The 24,837-nt window shown below is 47.7% G+C and overlaps 1 protein-coding gene across 2 annotated transcripts in view; it reads right to left on the bottom strand.

Annotated features, from left to right (window-relative positions):
- The window catches only part of LOC138526459 (zinc finger protein 391-like), a 378,250-nt gene that overhangs the window by 68,764 nt on the left and 284,649 nt on the right, over window positions 1-24,837 (bottom strand). The window lies entirely within an intron of this gene.

Here is a 24,837-nt window from a genome sequence, read left to right as displayed (position 1 = left end):
GAAAGTGTGGGCTCCGGTTTCTCTCCTCCCTGGTGTCCTTTTCATGAGGGCCCGATTTTACCAAGTTTACCTTCGGGTCGCAGTTGCGATATACAAATTATGTTAACCTAACATAAGAGCAGAACCACATCTAGGCCGTTGGGTAAGGAGAAACCTTTAAGACCATTACTGCTTTCATTTGATAATATACTGGGTATCTTTTTAATACTCCATATTAACCTTAAGTACTTATTTGACATGACAGATTTCTATGTGTAACTTATTAACATATATTTTTGTTGCACGCTATCAGTGTGGTGCATTTTCTAGAGATATGTGTGTAACAGGTAAGCCTTGCGGCTCTGTACACATTACTTACCTGCAAGAGAGGTTTGGCTTTCCTTTCTTGCCATGTGTGTTAGCCACCCGTTAACTTCAGTGTTCGCTGGACTCTTACCATAGTGATACATAAACTGCCATAACAAAGAGGCTTTTAAAAACAAGCATATTCCTCTATCCAGCTGTCACATAGTTTGGGTCAGAGTACTGTTTGACTTTGAGAGTTGGTAATTGAATGGATTGGCGACCCTGAACTACCCCCCATCCTTACAGAAGTATGTCATTGCAAGATATTTGTTAGGATTTTAAGGTGCTTCAGCATTGAGCAATTGCATAAAATTATCCCTGAGATAGGAACGGGTCTCAATTAGCCTGGAATAATGGATGCACTCAGCAAATCCAACATGTGTCCACAGAATCAAGCTAGCAGTTCTAATTTACACATCCTGATCTCTTACAAAGATTTTAGGAAAGAGCAAGATTGCTAAAAAACGGACTTACAATATATGAAATTAATGGGATGTGAGGGAATGGCTGCTGGGTGGGAAGGCACAATCACCAATTTGATGCAATTAATGAGTTCCTGCAGCTTACCCTCTTGAAGGGGGAGAACAGGGTTATATGTAAGAAATTAATGGACTGGGCTTGCAACAGAAAAATGATATGCCCGCATAATTTTGAAAAAATGTTCAGTATTATAAAGTATGATGGATTTATCTTTTACTGTTCGAGGGTTGTAAGGCGTATGGTTAAGCAATCTGTATTTTTTTTTTAAATAAGTACCTTACATTATCTGCAAACAAAACAGAGCAGGTATGTATCTCTCTGCAACTAAATACAGTTTGCCAGCATTTACTCTGATACATAATGCAAAAGGTTCAATTATCATAGCGAATAACAATGACAACAGCAGGTTGGCGTGTTTAGTCAACCTAGACAATTCAAAGTCAATTCAAGTCAGCTGTCTTTGATTTGGTGGAACACCAAATTCTTTGCTAACACCTTTCATCAGCAGCTCACTTCTCTACTGAAGTAACCGCCTGGATATCCTCCATTTCCAACAGAACTATGAGAGTGTTGTCCTCATCTGCTCCGGCTCCACCAGCCCGTCACATGTGGAGTCACTCAGGGCTCATGTGTCGCACCTACTTTGAACAATATCTTCACCCAACCCCTCTTCAACCTCCTCGACACCTAGGGTATCTCCTACACCAACTATGAAGATGATACCCAGATTCTCCTACCCATTGCAGGTGACTACACCACTGACTCTAACAAACTGTGCGTGGTGTACCAAACCATTCAGGCTTGGATGACGCTACACTTGTTATTCCTCAATGAAGACAAGACAAAGCTTCTCCTGAACGGATCGCAATCCCTCCTAAATAAACTTGACAGACCCTACAAATCTTTCATTATAGATGGTATCACAATCCCAGTTTCAAATGAAGTCAAAACCTTCAGGGTCTACCTGGACTCCACTCTGTCATTGACCAAGCAAGTAAATGCAATGGCCTCCTTGGCGGCATATACTACAAAGCTAATTAATGCCTGCAGCCCGTTCCTTTCCTCTGACGGATGCATCACAATTGCAAGAGAGCTCATTGGTTCCAGGATAGATTATTGCAATGCCTTATTCACCGGCACTACAGCCCGTAACATCAATAAGATGCAGATCATACCAAATAATGCGCAGAGAGACTCTTTGAACATTTTAAAAAAATATCACATTTCCACAGCTAGAAGAAATGCACATTGGTTGCTGATTCGGGAGCGCATACTGTTCAAAACACTAGCTATCACTCAGAAATGCCTCTCGAACACTGCCCCAAGATACCTCTCACTAAAGTTTAACAAAGATCAGTCTGCAAGACATACCCAGTCTACCTACACACACCGCCTCACTACAGAGAGATTCAGACTTCCAAAATCAGGAGGTCGCAGCTTCCCGGCAATTGCCACCAAGAATTGGAATGCCCTCCCACTACCATTAAGATCGAAGCATTCTTACTGGGCTTTCCGTAAGCACCTTAAAACATAGCTATTCTCACAGGATCTGTAAATGGGAGGCAGCCTCTAAGAACGGATTACTCAAACTCTTTCTTGCCTGTCTCCTGCAATATGCTGATATTCTACCAAGTATTTTTTGTTGTTCTGCTGTAAATGCTGTGCTTGTAACCAGAGCCTTGATGCCCACGGGTTTAGTGTGTTATATAAATGTTAAAATAAATAAATAAAATAAATAAACAAAATAATTTGGAAGTTGTCCATTGGACCCAACTTTGTCTTGGGGTATTGGACAATTTGCCAGGCTCATTCTCACCATTGCTTCTTCAATCTTTATTTAGCAACAAGTTCCAGTCATCTCAATTGAATGTGTTCTCTGCATTGAGCCTGAGAAGCATTGACTTTGTGGAGGACACATGTACCTTACCAATAATATGGAGTATTTATTTATTTTTATTTATTCATATACAGGGGGAGCAATGTTCTTTTGATCAAAAAAGAACATACAATGGATAAGAAATCAGATCTGACTGGAAGCACTGAGATTCTTACAATGGAGTGAGCTAGGGGGACATTCTGATCAGGTTGTGGAGGGGAGGAAATGGAACAGTCACCGAGGACAATAGATAAGCGAACATACATAGATTAGGGACAACCAACATTGGGCCTTTTTAAGTGCAGGTAGGCGGTACGGACTGCTGTGCTCGGAACGTGACTATAATGGGTGAAGTGCTAGAATGGAGGCAGAGGACGTGAGAGACACAGGCAGGTTAGAGGCAAGGAGAACGTGTTAACTAGCAGGCAGATGAGCGTTCGGAATAGGGTAACTCAGAGGCGAGGAGGTAGGCTTTTAGTTTTGTTCTGAACAAATCTATGTGGACTGCTTCTTGGATATCTGGGAGAAGAGTATTCCATGCAAGTGGAGCAAAAAGAGAAAAAGAGCGGAAGCGAGAGGAAGCACATGGAGGGGGAGGAGCCACAAGGGTAGTCAAGGAGGCAGAGCAGAGATTACGAGAAGGTTTATAGAGTGGGATAGAGGAGGATAGATACAGTAGTGCTTTACAGTGGATAGATTTGTGGACCAGGAGAAGAAATGTTTATCTGGTCCTCTTGTGCATAGTCAGCCATCCAGCCTGGTGACGGTACGAGGAAGTAGGTGTGAAGTGAGGGAGTGCAAAGAGAGTCCTAGAAGCAAAGGTAATGATCTTGTTGGGAGGACAGAAAGCATAGTTGGGGAGACCAAAGAGGATGCTGGCACAGTAGTCCAGTTTAGAGAAGACAAGAGTGGTTAGGAGATGGTTGGCAGTGGTGAAAGGAAGTAGGTGCCTGATTTTCCTAATATCTAGGAGGTTCAGGTGAACTCCACATGTTATGAAGTACACTTCTTTGGGGGTACTGTGAAGGGGTTAGTTCTAAGAAAATAGATCAAAAGGAGGTGTCGAGCAATATCAGGCGTCACTGCAGTGAAAAGGTGAATGGATGACAAGTGGGAGGTTCTTGGGATGGTGATGGACAGGGCATTGCACCAGTTGAACATGTATCAATAGATATGAGGGTGCTTTTCTTTAATGGGTTTGTTTTCGTTTGTCAGGGAACAGCTGAGGAAGAAAATGAAGTCTGTTATGAGTGGGCGTACTGAAATAAGCCAGGTGTGAACAAAGATCATTGTATTGTGCGCGCTGTTTGAATCAGAATGGTTGAGCTGGATCTATAAATAGTTAAAGGACAGTTTTATGTTGCGCTGCAGCGCCTCTTCGTAAGAAGTTGACGAGTTAAAGAGAAACTTGTCGTCTATGAAAGTAATTCTGGCACCGTAAGAGTTGGAGTACGTTTTCCCTGCGAGCTACTAATTTAACCTGAAGGGGCTTTGTGGTTCATTCGACAGCCGCAACCCGATCAGCTGTGTGCCCTCCGAGGAATATGAGAAGAGGCCGGCGTGTAAGAGAGGCCGCGGCCGCGATACGAACAGCTGACTTCAGAGCGAGCCAACCCCCTCTGCTGCTGAAGTCAGTTTACAGCATGAAACTGCCATAATATTACGCTCACTGGCACGAAGGAAGAAAGAGAGTCTAGGACCCTTCACGAAAGGGGATGAAGGGGCGTATAAAGTAAGAAGAGACAATTTACTCCTGAGAACGTTGCAATGCAAAGCAAGTAGGGAGTTGTGCATACAATTTAAGTAGGAGAATCGGCGAGGTTGATAAAAGGGAAGAGACATTAGCAATTGCTTTTAAAATATTCACCATGCCACAGGGGAAACCGCAGCAAGAGATCTGAGAATCCATATAAGGTGGAGTTAAGAGGTGTTTTGGTACTGTCTGCAGACTGGGGAAAACTTGTCAGAAGAAAACAGTTGTGTTGTCCAGAACATTTATTACTTTGCTGGAACCCAGAGAAGCAAAATATAGAACAGCCTGTGATCTGAAATCTGTGTCACCCATAGCAAAGAAGGTCGTCACGTCGGGGAAGAAGATTTTCATGTGCCGTATATCCTTTTTCTTGTGTTAGCATTTCAATAAAAGTACCGTTTGAATAATAAGAGAGTGTGTTGTCTTCATCCCACCACGAAATTGTGACATTTGGTGGCAGCGGTGGGATAAGACTGAACACCATGGAGGCTTTAATCAAAACCTTAAGTGAGGTGCAACATCCACTGCAGCAGGACATACAACTACAAAGTCAACAGGCACAGGCTGATCGACAGGCTTTTCAGCAGGCCCTACAGGCTCAACAAAGACAGTTATTAGATGCAACTAATCTAAGAAGGCATTCGCAGGTACTTGCTTCAGTTCTTCGGAAATATGTGTCGGGAGAGGATCCTGCGCATTTCTTCGTAAATTTTGAACGGGTCTCAAGAAATGCCCAGTGGCTGTTAGAGAGATAGTGCCACTAAATCGCTCCCCTAATGATGGGGGAAATGCAGAGTGCTTATCGAGCTGTGAATCCTAGGGGAGATACAAGCTACGTGGACATGAAAAGGGTGGTACTCGAGAGGTTGGGCCATGATGAAGAGGCAGATAGGATCAAGTTCAGGGAAACCAAACTCCAAAGTGATGAACCCCCCCGACAACTGTACTACAGAGTGAAAGAGCTGGGGGATAAGTGGTTGCAAATGGTCACTACTTCCACACAAGAAATGGCTGAAAAGATCGTGTTGGAACAGTTTGTAGAAGCGCTTCCGGTACCCGTACAATGCTGGGTTAGGCAACACCATCGCCCCAGTTTAATGGAAGCAGTTAATATCGCATCAGCATATCAGAAAGCAGGACAAGGCAGACTAATAACCTTCCCTGGGACCCCCAGAGCGGCCAACAGTCCCTCAGCCCTAACAAACAGACCTGCGAATACACAAAGGTGGCCAAATTCTATGGTCAGAAGACCGGATTGGGAAAATAACAGATCCCGGCCTATCAGTGAAACTCCTCCAGCTGTTAGACCACCAAGCATGAGTGCTAGAGAGCCACAATGTTTTGAGTGGTGAGTGGGGTCATTTAGCCCGACTGTGCCCCAAAAGAACTAAGTCGGAACCAATGGATGTTGGAACTTTTGAGGTTCCTAAGGATGGTGACTTTCAGGAAACCGCTCATTCCACCAACTCTCCATATGTATATACTTGTGATGCAGAGGTGGATGGAAGGCAAACGTGAGCAATGATTGATTCCGGATGTCTTCAAACAGCTGTCAGCTCAGATCTGGTAGGTGATGTGCCTGAGTCGAATAGAAACATACCAATTTGATGTGTGCATGGGGATGTGAAAAGATATCCGACTAAAGAGATACAGATAAAAGTGGCAGGGGAGTGTATGGATGTAAGGGCTGCCGTGATGCCTGTGTTGCCAGAACCCCTTCTGGTCAGATCTGATGTACCCAATCTTCCCCGCCTGGTGCAAAGCATAGAGAAGAGCTGGTTAGAAAGAGCTCTTTTTCATGACTAAGAAATTGCAAACCCTCATATAAAAGGGAGGAAAACCCAGGTAGACTGACGAAGGGTGAAGCGGGAATAGGGAGAACAAAAGATGTTCCCAGTAGCTGTAGATTGGAAATTGGACGAACAGGGCGACAGTTTCCGAATGGCCCAGGAGCTGGACCCTGTATTAAAACATGCATGATCATCTGTTGGGGAAAAACCAAGCGGGAAAGGTCCTTATTTCATCAAGGACAAGGGGTTATATTACAGAGTTACGCAAGGCCCAGGAGAGGAAACGGTCAGGCAGCTGTTGGTACCCAGCAAATATTATAGGGCGGTACTAGAAGTGGCTCACTTGCAAGTTGGAGAAGGACATTTGGGAGCAGAGAAAATGACCCAAAAGATATTGGCAAGGTTCTTCTGGCCAGGCGTGTATGGCCAAGTCGCCAAGTTCTGTCAGCAGTGTGACGAGTAGCAGAAGAAAAATAAACCTAACATCCTAAAAGCTTCATTACATCCAATGCCACTAGTTCTCAAGCCCTTTCATTGTATCGGCATGGACATTGTTGGTCCCCTGGATCCCACTAGTCGAGGTCATAAATATCTGCTGGTGATAGTGGATTATGCTACACAATACCCTGAGGCTTTCCCATTGAAATCCACAAACGCTCAACAAATCTGTGATGTGATGATTCCTTTTATAGCCCGTGTGGGTATCCCCAAAGAAATTGTGACCAATCGAGGCACCAATTTTATGTCTGCCATTCTTAAACAGGTGTGTGAGACTCGAGCAGTTGAAAACTGCAGTTTATCACCCACAAACAGACGGGCTGGTCGAGAGATATAACCAAACTATCAAACAAATGTTAAGGAAAACCACGACACCAGGAGAGAGGAACTGGGATAGGCTACTACCCTGGATATTATTGATGCTAGGCAACACTCCACAGTCGTCGATGGGGTTTTCGCCATTTGAGCTTCTCTTCGGTAGACCAGTGCGGACCCTGTTAGATATATTAAAGGAAGGTTGGGAGCAGCCGCCCTCTCAAGAGATTACTCACACAGAATATGTATCCCAGTGGAAGGAGAGAGTAGAAAATGTACAATCAGTAGCTTGAGACAATATACTGCAAGCTCAAGGAAGGCAAGAACAGTATTACAATCAGCACACCCGGGTGCAAAGTTTCCAGGAGGGTGATCAGGTTTTGGTTCTCCTTGGAAAACAAGATGCTAGCTGCCTGGAGAGGTCTGTATACTGTGGAGCAAGTTCTTGGTCCAGTGATTTATAGGGTTCGTCAACCAGACCGGAAAGTGCCTTTGCAAACTTACCATGTTAACCTATTAAAAAATGGATTGAAACTGCACAAACGGTCGCCATGATTAACACTAATGAATGCCCGGTGAACATTTTCCCCAGAGTCGGGAAAGTATTGGAAAGGAGGCCCTGAACATAAATTTAGAATTGAGCATGGCCCAAAGGAAGGAACTAACATCATTAGTGAACAAGTATACCAATGTGTTCTCTTCGATCCCAGGAAGGACTACATGGGCCTACCATCATATAACAACGACCCCAGGCACCACGGTCACATTAAGGCCATACAGAATCCCTGAAGCCAGGGTCCAGATCGTTAACCAGGAAGTTCAAGAGATGTTGAGGTTAGGAGTGATAGAACCCTCTCATAGTGACTGGTGTTCTCCAATGTTCTTAGTGCCCAAACCTGACGGGAGTTCTCGTTTCTGTATGGACTTCCAAAAACTAAATGAAGTTTTGAAGTTTGATGCTTATCCTATGCCCTGAATAGAGGACCTCCTCGATAAGCTTGGAAAAGCAACATTTCTGACTACCATTGATCTCACGAAGGGCTATTGGCAAATACCTCTCCACCCACCTGACAAAGAAAAAACAGCTTTTGCCACTCCCACCAGACTATATCAATTCACAGTACTTCCTTTTGGTCTACATGGAGCACCGTCAACTTTTCAAAGACTTATGAATTTACTAATGAACAGTACGTAGGCACGTACATGGATGATATCATTGTGTTTAGCCAGACCTGGCCGGATCATCTGACACATCTGGAAGCCATCCTCAAGACTTTAAAACAGGCAGGCCTGCACATTAATCCAAAGAAAACCTATCTGGCTAATTTCCATACAAAATACCTAGAGTATTTTGTGGGTCAGGGGTCCATCAGACCCTAACTGGAAAAGATGGAGGCGATAAAACGGTCCGGGCCTTCCTTGGATTCGTAGGTTACTATCGACGATTCATTCCATACTTCTCAACCATCGCAGCTCCTCTGACTGATGTTCTAAGATCAACTGCCCCATCCAGAATGGAGTGGCGAAACGAAAAGACAGAAGGAGCCTTTAATTCCCTCAAGAGCGCTCTTACAGATAAAGCTATTCTTCATTGTCCTGACTATGACGCACCCTTCTTCCTACATACCAATGCTTCTGGAACCGGTCTTGGATCAGTTTTGTACCAAAATCAAGGGGAATCAAAGAGGCCCATCCTGTTCATTAGCAGAAAACTGCTACTGCATGAAATAGGATACACCACCATAGAAAAGGAATGTCTGGCGGTCAAATGGGCAGTAGAAGCTCTCAGGTACTACCTACTAGGAAGACATTTCACTTTAGTGACAGACCACGCACCATTGGTTTGGCTCGCCCGGAACAAGGACACTAACCCAAGTATTTTAAGATGGTTTCTTTCTCTTCAACCATTCTCCTTTCAAACCATTCATCACCCTGGTTGCCTGATGGCCCAGGCAGACTTCTTGTCATGTGCCCATGCCCTTCCCGAACGTAAGGGCCCAGAGGAATACAACTTTGATTTATTATGAATGTATTGTACTGACTATGGTACTACCATAATGTTGTGCCCCATTACTTCCAATGGGAGGGTTTCACAACTTATAAGCATCCAACATTTGCCGGCTTACCTTGAACACTGGTGAACTATGTTCCTAGGATAGGGCTTGTCCTCACTAAGCTTAGTATTTCAGTGTTGCTTTTGCTTTTAAGGCCTTGTGACGAATCCAGGCAATGCGTTCCCTCTGCCCAAGACACAAAGTTATCTATAAAGTCTGGGGGGGGGGGTCTGTATTTCTAACCCCTATATAGTTGGGGTAGAGGCACAGAGTGTCCCAGCCAAGATACTCTATATGGTAGAATGGATGAGCAACCAAAGGCTGACACTTTAGGGAGGCGATGCAGGCTGGTTCTTAAGTACAGTGAATCCACAAGCCGCCACAAAGGAATGTCCACACACTTTGTCTTGTGCTACCTCAGATGTTTTATATAAAATAAGGTTCAAGTAAATATATACATCAATAAATAACTCACTTTGTACTCGGGTAACACTATCCTAATAATAATAAATATATACACATCTATCTGGGACCACAATATACTTTAAATTCAATTTAGAGTGCACCAACTGCTGACAGTTATTAAAAAGTGTAGGAATCATAAGGCATTGGGTAATTGCATACACATTACTGTAGAAGGCAAGTTTAGAATAGGAACACTGGCAGAATGGTTTCTTTAAGTAGATAGCCAATGCTGTGTGAGGACCCACCCTCCCGGGCAACCTGCAAGGGAAAAGTTAAGGTGTACTTTATCTTGTATATTACAGCCCAGTCTAAATATGTTCAATAATGCTGTGCTTCCTTTTCTACAGGACCCACTACCCTAAAGTACTTGGGAAGCCACAGGAGAACAGGATCCAAGATGAATCGGGGACCCCTCAATGATTCCTGAGGATGGAAGATGCTCTTCCTAGTCAAAGTACGAAGTGGTGGAGTTTCTTGGCCTTACTCACGAGACACCTCGAGATGGACCCCCTTTGGAAGTCTCTGGTATGTCGATGTCGAGAAGAAGAAAGGAACCAAACAGTGTCGGAAAGGCAGCACTTTCGGTCTTCACAGTGGTGAAACTTGCTGTGGACCTCGACAAGGCCTGGCTTAAGAAGATAAGAACCTGGGTAGCCTTGGATGACTTTTGTTGGCAACGGGTGCAGTGGCAGAAGTAGGTGTCGGGTTTCAGGATTTCCTGATTTACCGCCTTTTGGTTCTTCGGTGCTGCAGCTACAGCACAGACCACAGGATATATTCTGGTGACCTGGGAACGACCACTGGATGGGACTGCGCCCACTCACCAAGTCTGGGCACTCGGGTCATCTTCTTTGGATTTTGGTGGCGGGTAACCCACCGGCAGAGACCCCACTGCAGGCAGCGACCCAGGACCTTTTCCGGTGGTGACAAGTGGACAGATGCCGTGCAGGGATGCCCCTTGAAGGATTCTTCAGAGATTAGGAACTTCGTAGCTCTGGGTGTCAAGCAGCACAATGCCTGGGTACCCCCTGTTCAGGGCGATACTCAGCAACCTGGCTTCCAGCAGTCACAAACTCTCCTCCAGACACTGAGCGACACAGATGAACTTCTTGGCTTCAAGAAGTTCAGGCACTCCTCTTCTGAACCACAAAGATCCCTTCTCTGGACTGCAGGCACACAGGACTGGCTTTCATGACACTTCAGTGGAAGAGCAGCAGTTGCACAATGTTCCCTTGTAGCTAGGGAAGAGGTTGCCTATCCAGGTCCTCTCTGGTTCAGTCCTTGAGTCAGCACAGAAGTTTTCAGATTTGGTGACTCTTCAATGCAGCTGTAGACTTCTTCCTTAACTGGACTCCAGGATGCAAGCTTAAGATGCCTTCATCTTCAGCTTCAGGTTTCTTGTTACAGCTTCTGACAAGGAGGTGAGCGTGAGGCCCCCTGTTATACTAAACACTCCTCATTCACTCAGGCTGAGCCATGCTCAGCCAGCCAATCACACACAAGTGCATTCATGCAGGCAGAACCTAAACAGGCTCACAGGCATTCAGGCTATGCACCAGAAACCAGACACCCACAACACAGAATGTGGATTGCGGGCTACTCCCCAGCCTTTCAGTGCACCACAATGCATTAATTCCAGTTTCCGTCAGGGCTGACTCAGGCATTGTGTCACACAACCAAAACCCAGACACTCACAAAACATAATGCATATTGACTACTCACTCGATTCAGGTAGGCTCCAGCCAGTCTGGCAGGAGGCAGCTCCAGAGACATATATGGTCCTTCCATCCAACAACCATTCAGGGAAAGGGAACAGAGCCAGGGCTTCTCAGGACTATGAAAACTAGGGGGTAAGACAAAGGAAACCAAGAGGCCATCTTGCCTTTGTCTAGGAATCCATTGATTCCTATGGCAGGACCTGGGTATCCCAAAAATGGAGGATACCAAGAGTCACTGCCACATCAGCATGTAGATGCCTCTCACCCATACAATGCTCTGCGGGCAACACACATGTGCCAAAAACATGCACTAGTGGTACATAGTTGTACCCCCACCCATAGGTGCCCTGAGGGTATCCCATGGGAATTGTTCAACCAAAATGAGGAGCTGCACTGCCAGGGGCCCAAACTGGATTCCTGATCAGAAATTAAGCAGATACATAGAATAAGGCGGTATAGGACAAGGAGGCCCTGTACCTCCGATGCATTTTCAGCATCACACTAAACCCTTTGGGGCTAGGGAGGTGAGCCTGCTAAGCTTAACACCCTCTAGGGGACATGGCAAGTGGCTTCCCACTGGTGGTGAACCCCCCACACTCCTTAGAACACAGGAAATCCCTTGAAAAGTATTTCAAGTTATACTCTCTTTTCTCAAGACTACAAGATTGTTGTTAGCTATATTGGAATTAAACTCTATACAATTTGAAACTTCCTGCACAGATGGCTGCTATGGTGTCTGACCCTTTCTATGCGCCATCCTCACCTGAGAAGAGAGAACAGCGGATAGCCCACAGAGTGAGAAGCCAGGAAACCTCCACCTAAGGAGGTGTGGCAGGACAGAAGGAGCGTATGCCAGGTTTGGCAACCTCAGTCGCGGTGAAGCCAGCAGAATGCTCATGACTCCTGCCGGGCCAGGTGCTGTAAATGCCTAGCCCAGAAGAGTACTGAGGAGTGGATGGCGACTGAGCAGCAGACAACTGGCTTACCAAGAAGCTGCTGCCGATGTCCCGTCCCAAATCCAGTGGGAAGGGAGGTCAAGCTAGCAAGTTATGCCAGCTGCGAAACACTGCACAGAGGCCAAAGAAGCAGCACCACGTCACGGTGGCTTCAGGGAACCGGGAGGAGGGCGGTGAGGCCCCAGAAGACCCCAAGGCAGGGTGAGAGGAACAAGAACCACAGATGGGATGAGAGAAGAGATAATCCAAAGCATGTTTGAGAAACAAGGCCCCAAGGCACAGTGAAAGAAGTGAGACCCTAAGGTGGGGTTAGAGAAACCAGACACTACGGCTGAATGAGAGAAGCGCAAGACCCCAAGGCAGGCAGGGTGAGGGAAACCAAACCCCAAAGCATGGTTAAGGAAGTGAGACCCCAAGGCTGGGTTGAGAGAAAACATCTAAGGCACTCTGAGACCCTTTGGATAGGACCAGTGCTAATAAAACATTAAAATAAATTCAAATAAAAAAAAATAAACCTGACCCAAAGGTGAGGTGAGAGAAACCAGACTGAAGGCTGGCCGGGAGAAACCAGGCCCCAAGGTGGGGTGAGAGAAACCAGACCCCATGGCAGGGTGAGAGAAGCGTGACGTCAAGACGGGTGAGAAAAAGAAAACCCCAAGGAGGGGTATGGGAAACGAGATTCCAAGACAGGGTGATAGAAGTAAATCCCCAAGGCGGAGTGTGGAAGACAAGACCCCCAAGGCAGGATAGAAAAAAAGACCTCTAGGTGGGGTGAGAGAAACAAGATCCCAAGGCAGGGTGAGAGAACAAAATCCCAGGGCAGGGATTGCGAGAGCCAAGGCCTAAAGGCAGGGTGAGAGGAACAAAACGCCAAGGTGAGGTAAAGACCAGCAGGTGCCCAGCTAGGGAGGGTGCAAGGAGTTTATTTGGTGGGGAACAGAAGGAGAACACCTAGAGTGGCCATATGTCCCGTCATTTTCCTGTTTGTCCAGTGGACGAAGAGTACGAAAAGAAGTAGTGGAACTATGTTCCCTGCTTGTTTGCTCCGATCCTGACAAACCCCATCCCTGCACCCCTCCCACACACAGTTCAAACACCCAAACAAGCACACCTGCTATTTATGAGAATGTGCAGTGCAGTGCACTGAAGTGGAAGCTTCAACTTCTTCCTACACTTATATTTTAAAACTAAACCATTCCAGAACGGTTTCTTTTTCAAATAAAAGTATAGGAACTGTGAAACTTAAAAATAAAAAGTATGGGAGCACCGCTCCCGACCGCTCCCGCCCACTTAGACATCTGTGTTTGTCCTTGTCTTTATGTAATGCGCCCTGATGCCTGTGGGCTTCGGCGCTATAGAAATAAATAAATACATAAAAATAAAAATAAATTTGAACCAGAGGTTCTCACGTGAGAAAGAAGATCAGAGTCTGAGATAAAACCCTGGTGGTCCAGGGAGAAAGATCAACCATAAACAGACAACCAGACCGATCAGAGGGTGAAGAGAGATTCGGTATACTTGTGTGAATTGTCATCTGGGAGAAGAGGCCCTTTTTGATAAAGAGACACCAGGGTGGGGGTCGGAAATCAGCCACCACTCAATTGTTTGGGAAGGTGTCCTAATTGTACCAGTGAATATATGGTTTTCTTTTGTAGGTAGGGGGAAAAAAGATTCTGGACCTAGGAATTTTCCTGTTCTGTAAGACATCCTGAGAAACACCCTTTTAAGTGTTTCCTTTCTAGAGTAGGGCAGAGAAACGTAGGTTAAGGGACAGCTTAGGTCTTGTGTGTGCTAGTAAAGAAGCATTCAGTCAAAATGCCAATATTTTTGACTTAATGCATATGTGTTGCATATTTGTGTACTTACCTGTGAGGGCAATCAACTACTTTACAAGTGCTTGTTTTTGTTAATCTTTTTTTTATTAGGTTAATTTCAGATAAAATCCATAAAACCACATGCTTTGTTAATTGCACATTACACCCAACTCCAGAACTACTTAGTCGCTAAACTGCTCGTCCTCATTATCAAGAGAGAGATATGTTCAGACTTTTGTGTGAAACCTTTGTAGTTTCACCAGGGCTAGCTTCCCACAACCGTACACCAGTACTGGTTCTGAAAGATCTGATGGAAAAGTGGTGGGAGCACTGGAGTACATGTGTAAAGACTCAGAAAAGCATCATAAAGCTAAGTACTTCCAGTTAAATAATGTATACTAATGGGCAGTTTCACACCAGGTGCCCTAAACAAGTATAGGTCTGACAGACTTATCAAGCTTTATACTACAGATGTTCTCTGTGCCACAGGCACCAAATCAGAATTTACAAATAGTATTCTATAATATCAGTTAGAACCTGTCTCAGCTGTTGTAGGCGTTCGGAGTGTGGGTGCTCCTACTGTCTCCAGACCCCCCCCCCCCCACCACCACACACACACACACACACACACACAAACACACACACACACACACAAACATAGGGCCTCATTCCGAGTGCGGCGGTAAGGGGTTAACGGTGCCGGTGCCGTTAAGCCCTTACTGCTGCATTCGGAGGTCCTTTAGCGGGTTCTGCTAAAGGACCAGAGAGCTAGTAACGGGCCCGTTATTAGCTCCCTTCCCATTCCCATTGAGCCCTATGGGGCTCGAATGGGAATGGGGATGGCTTCCCTGAATGGGGAAATACCGGGTCCTCCAGGGTTGGAATGACCCGCTAAGTCCCCATTCAGGGAACCCGGACTCAGTATGCGGACAGGGGGTAGCCATGGTGCTAATAGCACCATGGATACCTCCAAACTCGGAATGAGGCCCATACACCACTGCTAGTGTATTTGTACCATTTCCGAGGCTTATGAACTTGAGATAGAAAAAACAACATTTGGAAGCAGAAACATCTGTCCAAGACAGAGAGAGAGAGGGCACACCAAGCAGCCCTAATGTAGTTATTTACTGAAAAGAGAAAGAAAAACAAAGGGTCCATCAACTTGAATTGATAAAGCTGGAGGTAGTTAGTGTGGATCAAATACAAATGTCAACAAACAATTTTTGATGACATCTTATAGCTTACCATTTACTTATCTTATAAAAAGCAGCCATCAAAAATGTTGCAAAAAATATATTCTGTCTTTGTGCTATAGAGACTATATAGAGGACACAGTCAAGAGCGAAACTAGTTTTGATAAACACATGAGGTACTGCCAACCCAAGTGAGTGCATATGTGTTTGTTGACATTTGTATTTGATCTGTTGTAGTGTATCCTTAATTGCATGGAGGACAACTGGCACGAGAGTAAACCGAGACAACCTATTTAGACTGGCACAGAATCTTTTTGAAGATAATTTCCTATTTATTTGCATCCATAGTCACCCCACACTAAGGTGGCGACATCCATGGTAGTTTGAAACACAGCGAGGTGTTGGTACAATAGAAGTCCGTCTTTGATTTCCTTCATTGGAATGTATGAATGTAAGAAAGAACAAACTGTAGAAGGGAACAGCGTTCAAAGAACATATGCAACATCCAACGAAAGGAGAATAAGAGTGAGGCATTCCGGTAAGCAAACCAGTAAGATCTAAATATTAGTGAGGGGCATATCGTTGATTAGAGAACACATTCAGAATCAAGAGAAGTTATCAGAATCACAAGAAGTTGCTCTTAGAATGCACACACATTGAGACACATCACATAATATCTAATTGGTTAGGTATCAGTTCTGGAGATGCTGGCAGTGCCCTTTAAAAACAGATGGCTTTTAAGCAGTAATTCTACACGCGAGGGAATAAGGCTAATAAGTTGTTGGCAGTAAAACTAAAAAAGCAAGCTAGACGCAACCACACAGAAACCCTACAAGATGACACTGGGAAGCATGAGACGTCGGAGGAAGGTAAACTCCGAATCATGGAGGACTTCTTTCGGGAGCACTCGTCCCCTCATTACGCTGACCAGCAAGCCATCCAAGAATTCATACTCGACTCCCATCTCACTCAGATCGACCCAGTCACATCAGGACCCCCCCGAAGAGCCAATTTCCAACCAAAAGGTCAAATTTGCAATTCGGACCCTCCAGACCGAAAAGGCCCTTGGGCCCAATGGCTTCACGAACACATTTTATAAAACCTTCAATTCAGAACTGATCCCCCACCTGACGAAACGCTAAGTCTTTCTTGTCTTCCAGGTCAGTTACGCAATTCATGGCAGAGTCTGCCACTACGTTGATTCTGAAGCCAGGCAAGGATCTCATGGAATGTAGGTTTTACCGCCTAATCGCCTTGCTTAACACATATGCGAAAATCTTTAGCAAAATAATAACACAATGCTTTGGGGACGTCCTCCCGACACTAATCGATAATGACCAGACTGGCTTTATTCAAAACAGCTGGGCACATAATAATATCTGCCGCGTCATTGGCCTCATTGCCCTGGCCCCTCAAATCCTGGGTAACCTATCACTACTTTCCCTGGACGCCCAAAGGGCTTTTGACAGCATGTCCTGGGGCTACCTGAAACAGGTTCTAAGGAGGTTCGGCTTTGGCCTGCGCTTCACCAAATTAGTACTCTCAAATTTCCAGATCCTGACTACTCGGGTCAGGGTCAACTCGTGATGGTCTCCCCCTATAGCTCTGGGCAAAGAGATTAGGCAGGGCTGTCCCCTATGTCCCCTGGTATTCGGCTTGGCAATGGAGCCTTTACCCCATAAAGGCAGCCTCTATCAAGACATTCAGGGCTTCGTATATGGGGAGCAGTGTCATAAAGTGGCCTTGTACGCAGATGATGTGCTCTGTTTTTTAAGTAATGCACTTAACTCTCTCCCGGCCCTAACCGATTTGCTATCCCAATTCATAACAGTCTCAGGATTTGCGATTAATCCAGCGAAATCTATAGGCTTGGGCTTTACGGAATCTGTCACGTCCCCGGTCACACACTGCCCCACCAACAGTCCTTTCCCATTTTCGCACATGTCCCCATGTAATTCCCGACAGCGGTTGGTCTACAGCTCATGGCGGCATAGCAAACGACTCAAGAGAAACTCATTTCCGACACGAGCTCCTTACCTCCAGTGGCGGTTACCATGGAGACTGTCCACGCCACTTCATGGTCTTCCCCTTGGTTTGGGGCCCCGTCGCGTTATGCGACACATGATCAGGAAGTAACATGCTCGATAGGTTGCGCGAGTCGAGGAGCACGCATCACTTGATCAGCAAGCACCTCCCTTCAAGCAACACGTGACGCGCTCACGTGACATGGAGCGTAACACATGACACGCTCACATGACCTTTCTGTCTTTCAAAAGATTCGAGCGAACGCTCGTACTTCGCTTCACAGCTGCTTATGGCAAGTTTGTAGAGCTCTTACCTTGCTTATTTTTCCTGGAATCCTTGATCACGGACTGTCTCACGGACCCGCTCTGCTTCTCCTCGGTACCTTTGCTTTGGCGATCTTTCCTAGATCAAACTACGAACTCGGTTTTTCACTTGGACTTGCAGTTGGATCATCCCTTGTTATTGTCGTGACCGGCTGGTTTTCGACTACGGACCTCATCTTGGACTGATTACGGATTTCCCTATCACAGTGCTTTGCTCACGTTCTTGGCAAAATCAGGTGTCAATTTCCATCAGGAGTGCCACCATATTACCATCTGCTGCCTGCCGCCATCGACCATTATAGAACCCAGCCCAGTACTTCACCCAGGGTATCTGACCACTGACATTGGGGTAAGAATAAGTGTGGCTTGTCCTTGTTAAACCATTCACTGCCTTGCCTTGATTTCCCTAACCTCGTTGCTTGCCTTACAGTGGTCATGGGGTTTCCTTCCGGCATTCCTGGTTCCAGGCTGACGGTACTCCACACCTGTGGCCCCAAAGATTGCACTGGCTGTTATATTCTATACTTGCCCGGGTGGTACTTGGGGACGGAGGTTTCATCATCTACACGACCATCAAGTCTTAACAGAATCTCCTTCAGTCCTGGCAATCCTCTGAAAAATAAATCCCCTTACGATGGTTTAGGAGAATCGCCATGCAACCCACCAGGTAACCTAATCTATCCCTGGACAAGTGCTTCTGGCAGTGACTGTTATGACCAGTAGTCATGGTACTTATAAAGGATACCCTTGTAGTCAACTTTGACCTTCAGGTTACTTTAATCAAGTTTCATCACAAGGAGATAGGCAGTACAGTATTACGGAAACCCACAGGCTCCACCACCCAGGCTACTTCATGCTCAACTGCCCCAGGTAGAATCTCAAACACTCAGCATTCCAGTCAGTCACACTCCAGGCATTCCATTCATAACCTCACACCTACAGACACACAGCATGCATTCGGGGAGCAGGGTAAAGCAGGAGAAGAACCAGGAGAATACACATGTAATAGGAATACCATTCCTAACAGTGATTAAACTCAGCCCACACCTGGTTACAGCAGGGAGCAACAATAATAAGAGGGTCCCATGACTGAGGATCTGAATGTCCCAGGATTAGCTTGACCTCTGCACCAAATGCCAATGCTGGTCCATTGTGAACGCTCTGTACCACTGGACAGCAGCACAGCTATCCAGGTAAGATCTGTGCAGTATCTCACTGTACCTTCTCTCACCTCTGGTGGTGCAGGGGACATCTTCACTGCTGTCATGATCCTCCAGTTCATCAGCACTTAGGTTGTTGGTGGTTTCCCTACCATACAATGCTCCACAGAGCCTTTGTCTACCTTTGGCAGACCTTCAGCTCCATTCTGCCACATCCCTCTTAAAAGAATATTAAAAGGATGGAGGACAGAACAAGAAGGATTTGGGGTTTGAAATGTGAGATGGCTCATAATATTGGGCCTCATTACGAGTATGAGAGCAGTAATAAAGTTTAGGTAATGGGATTACCACCACATTTCCCCCTCCACCAGACTCAAAGTTTTGCCTTGGAGTGGATAATTTACATCCTGCATCATGCTGGAGGTATATCCTCAAACTTTCATCTGAAATACCAGCATAATCGTCTGAATAAACACCAGCAGACAGCAGAATTACTGCTGTTGATAATTCTGCCGAAATCTGATGGACTGACAAGCCTACCTTAAAGTGTCCCGTTGTGGACTTTATATTCATAAGAAATCATTTTGATATACATCACCGCCGAGGTGGGGTAATAGTTCAGCGTTACCGAACAAGGACTTTAGCCTACCCCAGTCGCACTTTCAACGACATCAGGCACATATGACTTTGTTGTTAATGTGGACCATAATGATTTCCTCCTTATGGTCCTATCGGTGTGTATGTATCTAACCGTTCTCCTTATTCCCACATCCGAATATTACAATATATTCCCGTGAGTGGGTGTTTCTCCACGAGCATTAGTAACGAACGGTATACATAATTCCTGATGCCCGCACACAGATAACCTCTGAACAGCGGGTTTCTTTCATCTTACTTTTCCCACACGTTACTTCGTTGGACATATTTTAGTTAAACTGGACTTCGAATCCCAGCACACTGTGCGGTATATACACACCCGGGGAGCGGTTGTTGAGCCATGTGCACCTAATGAAGGGAGGCACCCAGTTTAATTACAGGCTCGCCTTTAAATACGGCAAGAGGAAATTATGCTTTCCTTCCCCGCCGGGCATTAGAAGCAAGGACAGGCGAATGCTCCATTGTGACAGACTCTACGACGCAGTAGAATTCAGTCGGCTTGATTTCTTTTCCGCAGATGAAAAACAGTAAGCCTCGGTCTACCCTTGTGACCATCGCCACTCTGTTAATGTGATTACTGTCAGTGTTTATAAACAACTTTCCCCTACAGCGTGATTAGTCACTTTTATGTAAACAGTGCCACATAAAGGCTTATTGGTTGTTGGGGGTTGGTCGGGACCCCCCCAGCGCCTTCCGTAAGCCCCAGACCCCGAAGGATTGACTCAGAGACGTCCTCTCGGTTCGGGCTTCCCAGTCGTTCTGACGTGTCCGGGAACGCCCCGTTTATTTATGTTGCAGGCGGCGTGCAACATCACGCCGCTGCGTGCGCACCCGGTCACCGGCCAGCGCCACACTCCTCCTTTTTCCAGGAGAACAATAACAATACTAGTACTAGACACTGCAAACCAAACCAACATGAATACTTAACATTTCACGAAACCCCATGTTCAAAACACCCCTTTATTGACATCCACCCGGGTCCCCTTACTTAACAGTTCTCATCATTAGGACAATCAGCCAGGTGACCCAGCACGTAATCGCTGAGGTGAGCAGGCTTCCCTCGCCCAGCCCTCTGGGGGTACCTCCTGCTCACCTCCGGCACGGGTGATCTGTCCACGGGCATGCCCTGTGCCGGGGACTCAGGCAGACAGGGTGTTTCCCCTTCGTCCTCAGGGATCTCTCCTGGGTCTGGATCAGGAGGTGGATTAGTTCTTGGATCCCGCAGTTTCTTGAAGAAACTCACATTGCAAGTTACCGCAGACCGTCCGTTCCAATGCAGTCACCATGGATCCCCGGACTGCGACGACATCCAGCGGTTCCGGCTCATACGATAGGGAGAGCTTTCCATGGGGATGCCTATTTCGAATGAGGACCTCATCGCCTGGCTCCAGCCGGTGCGGGCGAAGCCCTCTCCGAATGTTCTCTTGCTCGATCCTCAGCCGCCGGTCCATCTCGACCTGTTGGTCATTGATCACCCCAGGTTCTTTCTCTCCAACCTCCGGTAGCAAACCCTGAGGACACCGCTTGAAAAATGCCTCAGCCGGGGCCACTCTAGTGGATGCATGTGGTGTGGTGCGGTACACCCTCATAAACTGGTACAAGGCTCTCTGGAGTGACTGCCCCTGCCCCTGAGCAATTCTAAAGGTCTTATTTAGAGTCCTCATGAGCCTTTCTGCTTTGCCATTGGCCCGGGGCCAGAGGGGCATGATCTTCCTGTGCACCACCCCATAGCTCTCCATCAGCTCCGAGAAGCGTTCGCTCTCGAAGGGCGCCCCGTTGTCCGAGCACAGCATGCGTGGGAAACCATGGGCCGCAAACACCTTTTCCACGGCCACCACGACGTGCTCAAACGCCACAGAGTCCACAAACTCCACCTCAGGGTACAAAGAGTACTCGTCGACCAGAACTATGAAGTGGGTGCCCATGGTGGTGGACCCAAAGTCAGCGGGAACAATTTCCCAAGGGCGCGTCCCCCTAGGCATTGTCTCTATGGCAGGTTCACGCTGCAGGGGAGATGCCGCCTGGCACCAAACACAGGCCGCCACAAAGTCATCCACCCTGCGTTCCAGCTCAGGGAACCACACCTTCAGCCGTAGGCGTGCCTTGGTTTTGGTGGCACCCTGATGACCACGGTGTGCCAGGGCGATCACCTCGTCCACCTTCGACTGGGGCACCACAATCCGATCTCCGCGGAGCAGAAGGCCAGATGTTGAGAACGATAACTCCTCCAGGACTTTCCATAATTGCTCAAGTCCGGTCCTGGCCACCTGAGTGCGCCCCGCCAGAGCCTCCAGCACCGACTTCCAGGAGCCATGTTGCATCGAGTGTCTTAGGATTTGGAAGCACTCATCTTGCGCTGCCTCCACCACCACCCGGACGTGCTCTTCTGCTTCTTCTGCACAGGCGTCCTCGTCTTCACTTGCGGACGCCCCAGGGTGTCTGCAGAGATAGTCTGCAGCGTTGTTCGCCCCTGGCCGGTATACCAAGGTGACTCCATATTCCAAAAGGGCGAGCATCCACCTCTCAATGCGTGCCGGTGGCTTGGATGACGACCCTGCTAGGATGGGAAGCAGCGGCTTGTGGTCTGTTACCACTGTCACCGGGTATCCAAGGACGTAGAGCCGGAAGTGCCGGCATCCCCACAGTACTGCCAGCGCCTCGCGTTCGATCTGCGCATACCGCTGCTCTGCATCGGACAGGGCCTTGCTGGCATACGCCACCGTGCGGACGCCCCCACCACTGTCAATCTGTGTTAGCACAGTGCCCAGGCCGAATGGGCTGGCGTCGACGATGATCTCTGATGGTAACGCCGGATCGAAAAACAACATGGTGTCTTCAGCTGCCAGGGCACCCTTTATGTCATCAAAAGCAGCCTGTTCTAGCGGGCCCCAGTTCCAGATGACATCCTTCCTGGTCAGTGCCCTGAGCGGTTCCGATCTGGAGGCCAGATTTTTAATGAATCGTCCACAGTATGTAACCATGCCCAGGAAACTTCGCACCTCAGACACGGACTCCGGAGGCTGCACATTCTTTATGTCCTGCACCTTCCGGGGATCAGGAGACACCCCCCCCCTCCTTGAATACAAAACCAAAGAATTCTATCGATGGTCAGAGAAATTCACACTTATCTTTGTGGAGGGTGAGTCCCAAGGATTGTAGTCTTCTGAACGTCTTCGCCAACCGCCTCAGATGGTCTACCTCTGTTCTTGCAAACACCAGAATGTCATCGCTTATGTTCAAAACGCCCTGTAGATCAGCCAGGGCGCCCCGAATGATGTTCTGGAACACCTCCACCGCCGAGGACACACCAAAACTCAGTCTTTTATAGCGGTATAGCCCTCGGTGTGTCGTGAAGGTGGTAATGTACCTCGACTCGGGGTGGAGGACAACCTGGTGATAGCCCGCTCGGAGGTCCAGTTTCGAAAAGAAACGAGCGCCCTGTACTTCCGCAATGATGTCATCGATCGTCGGGGTGAGGTGTCTCCCTCTCTTAATGGCTTTGTTCGGGAGCCTCATGTCGACGCAGATTCTAACAGCATCGGGTTGTTTAGGCTTCCATGCCACCATTATGGGGGACACCCAGGGTGTCGGGCCCTCAACCTTTTCTATGATGTCAAGATTGACCAAATTGTCCAGCTCCTTGTCGACAAGCTCACGGAGATGGAACGGTACCCTTCGATGTTTCAGGGCAATGGGCTGCACCGACTCATCAATGTGTAACCTCACCGGGTCACCGGCCATCTGCCCAATCCCCTTGAACAGTGCGGCATACTTCTCGAGCAAGTCATTAATGTCCTCTGAATAGACAGAGTATGCGAAGCTGACGATGCTGAGGGCCTCTGCTGCAGCACAACTTAACAACGTATTGGTGCTCACCGGTGTTCCGTAGAATCGTGCTGTGATTTGGAAGCCCTCATGTTCTACTTTTGCCACGAACACACCGTCCTGAGAGATGGGGTCAACACCACCGAAGGCAAAGATGCGGGCCTTGGGAGCAGCCAGCTTGGGGGGCTGGTCCATGGCATCATAGTGTCCACGGGCCATTACATTCACCGACGCCCCAGTGTCCACGAGGACCGGGACTGGAGATTGGTTCACCTCGTCCACGCACCTTGGCTGTCTCCTGTTCTTACTTTTCAGGATCCCCACACTCGAGACAAAGAAGATGTTCTCTTCCTCCTCTTCTTCCGCTTCCTCCACCTGAGCATCCTCCTCAGTCTGATCCACCTGAGCGATGTTGGATGGTCGACCCTGGCGATTGAGACTGGACCGCCCCGGGCCCCTCGGTACCAGCACTGGCATTGCTGCTTTGCATACCCTCGAGAAATGATCCGATAGCCCACACCGTCCACAGGTCTTTCCAGCCGCAGGGCATTCAGCTGGGTGGGGCAGGTCATACCCACATTTTTGGCAGATTTCTCCTGCCCTCCCGGCTCGATCCCGGGGACTGCTGCCAGGTCTTCGGGTGCCCCTGCCACATCGCACATACCTCTTCGGTCTTGAAGGGGCGCGACCTGTCCTCCATTCTAGCTGCCCTCGCCTCCGACACCTCATGGCACCTCCCCAGTTCAAGGATACGCTGAAGCGTGATTCCAGGCTCCCTCAACACCTGGCGCCTTAATTATGAACAAGCCTGGATAAGCATCGTCCTGATCATGTCCTCAGCATCACCCCAAGCACAGGACAGCGAGAGATGCCTTAGGCGCCCATAGAAAGTGTCCAGCGTCTCATCGTCTTTCTGTTTGGCAGAGAGCATGACAAAGCGTTCATAATCCGCATTGGCGAGAGGCAGAAAGTAGGCCTGCAGAGCGGCCTTCGCCTGATCATAGGATCCATCCCCTGGCGCATGTGATTCAAAAGTCTCTTGGACAGATGGACCTGCCGAGTACAGCATAGTTGCCAGCCGGGTGTCATCATCCACCACCTGGGCAGCCCGAAAGTACATGTCCAGGCGGTCCACCCACCTCCTCCATCTGGGCCCCAAGCTGGAAGGTGGGCCCGATACATCAAACTCCGGGATGGGCTGCAGAGCCGCCTGTCCACGTACCCGAGCCATAGCGGGGGGGATCTGCTGAACAACAGGTGCTGCCACAGGCTGTGCCGGAAGTAGAGGACCCTGAAGACCTGCCTGACCAGCTGGAGGCTGCTGTGCCGGCTGCACTGGAGGCAACAAACCTTGAAGTGCTGCTGGCGCACGTGGAGGCTGCTGCACCGCTGCTCCGTCCTCAGTATCACTCATCAGTTCGAGCGCACAGGCACCCCCAGCGTGGAAGACAGCGGCCGCAACTCAAACACCAAGTCCAAATACCTCCAGCCTGCACCATTGGAGAAAAGCTGCTGCACCACACCTCTGTGATGATGAAGAGGATGAAGATCAGTGGGGCCACCAGTCTGATGATGAAGAAGATGAAGAGA

Source organism: Ambystoma mexicanum, chromosome 7p (assembly GCF_040938575.1).
Source record: "Ambystoma mexicanum isolate Mex_15411 chromosome 7p, UKY_AmexF1_1, whole genome shotgun sequence".
In the NCBI taxonomy this organism is placed as follows: Eukaryota; Metazoa; Chordata; class Amphibia; order Caudata; family Ambystomatidae; genus Ambystoma; species Ambystoma mexicanum.
Note: the sequence above shows the minus strand (reverse complement) of the source record. Positions and strands in the feature narration are given on the sequence as shown.